Source organism: Eriocheir sinensis, unplaced genomic scaffold, assembly GCF_024679095.1.
Source record: "Eriocheir sinensis breed Jianghai 21 unplaced genomic scaffold, ASM2467909v1 Scaffold1141, whole genome shotgun sequence".
NCBI classification, from domain to species: Eukaryota; Metazoa; Arthropoda; class Malacostraca; order Decapoda; family Varunidae; genus Eriocheir; species Eriocheir sinensis.
The window spans coordinates 111,205-113,186 of record NW_026110454.1 but is presented as its reverse complement, the minus strand read 5'-3'; positions in this window follow the sequence as shown (position 1 = coordinate 113,186).

Genomic DNA, 1,982 nt, shown 5'->3' with positions numbered 1-1,982 from the left:
GTTTAGGCTTGTTCACTTGTATTCTCAGCTGAGGGTCCAGGGCATCGATGAATTAATCAGCCAGCAAAAACCGGGCCGGGCAGGTCAGGGGTGGTACCTGGTATGCCTTTGTGCGCCATGTTTTCGCTGTCCTGATGAGTTCCTGAAGAGACTCGGCTGCGCTCCTGTTGTGGGGTTTCAACCCAACCAAAGAGCCTGTTCGGTGTTTGGTCCCATATCGTTGCTCCAGCGCCTGCGCCAGCCCGCTGTGAAGCCCTTGTCGCATTACGAGCTGAAAGGCATCCCGCCACCCCTTTCAGGCTGGGGTGGCCAGCTGTAATGCGCACCTTGGTCATCCTATCCGTTCCGGAGTCGCCAGCTCACCTGAGCGCGGTAAGCCTCCCAGGAGACCTGCCATCAAACCCCGAGGCTTCTTTTCTGGTCAGGCGAACTTGTAGACCCAAGCGGGGCTGGCGAAACTTGCGGGACAACTCAGGCGAAACAGGCTCAAACTACCCCGGACTGGTGTAGAGAAGTACCTGGGCACAACCAGCCTTGCAGGCATCACGTCTGTTTGCCGGGCAGTTTTCAAGGGGTCATCACTTCGTCACTTACGTCACAAAATCGTTTGTTCAGCATGGGTTCACCTTCTGCACTTGCTTTTTGTGTGTCGTTCCCCGTACCACTCATCTTTGTTGAAGATTTGTGTGTTTTTCTCCACTATCATGCCGTCCTGCTCGTGGTTACATCAGTTGGCTTTCTACCGACTCTACCTTTGTATCTTTGTACTGCTTTCTTTGCTGTAGCTGTTAATCCTGGGTGAAGCGATCTTCTAGCTGTTCTTGAGTTCTTGGAGTGTTCCTTCAAGTTGTTGCTGTGCTCTTCTTGTTGTTTTTGAGTTCTTGCGTGCTCTTTCTTGTTGTTCTTTTGAGTTCTTGGAGTGTTCCTTCTGTTGCTATTGTTTCTCCCCTGTAGTCTCAAGGCTTCCAAAAGTTCAGTCAACATGTCGTCCCTCTGGGCAGCTTGGGAACGAAACTCATGGCGAAAAACAAATGCCTACACTGACACCAGTGTTATGCCGACGTGTTAATGGTTCCAGTCGTTGGGAGGGAGATATAAACATTGTATTAAAGTTTCTTGTTTAATATTTTCTTAGTAGTACACTTCACTCTGACTTCACTTACCACTAGCTTACTATGACTGGGACTGACCTTCTGCCCTTTCTCCTATATATATCCAGAATAGTGACAGTTCAGAATATTACAGTATATTTCTGGGGATCACACAAGAACATGTAGCAAAAATATATGCGAGTTGGCAATACCTGCCTGAGGTGCCTGATGCGCCCTGTGGGCGTGGAGGATTTGCCTCGGGGCCTGCTCCTCAGTCTCTTGCTCGTTCTCCGGGGAGTTTTCCTAGAGTGCCCATGGTCGCCGGAAGCCTGGCACAACAGTAAGGTCTAAGGCAAGCGTTCTGCAGCCCAGCCTTGAGTCGTTAAGTTCCTGTAGGATGGCCTCTATTAAAAGAAGTTGAGTAATGCAGAGTGGAATCATCGGCGTAGGAATGATAGGACAGCCTGTTTTGGAAAGAAGATCTTCAATGAACAACAGAAAAGAGTGGGAGATAGGACAGAATCTCTGTGGGACACCACTGTTATTAGATTTAGAAGAACACTGACCGTCTACCACGGCAGAAATAGAACGGTCAGAAAGGAAACTGGAGATAAAGGTACAGAGAGAAGGATAGAAACCGTAGGAGGGTAGTTTAGAAAGCAAAGATTAAAGCAGACCCTATCAAAAGCTGATATGTCCAGCGCAATAGCAAAAGTTTCACCGAAACGGCTAAGAGAGGATGACCAAGAGTCAGTTAAGAGTTAGGAGATCACCAGTAGAACGCCTCTCAGGAACCCATACTGGCATGATCAGACAGAAGGTCAAATGAGTGTGTGATAATATTATAATGATATTTTCTTTCTATCTGTGCTCTCTCTCTCTCTCTGGGGC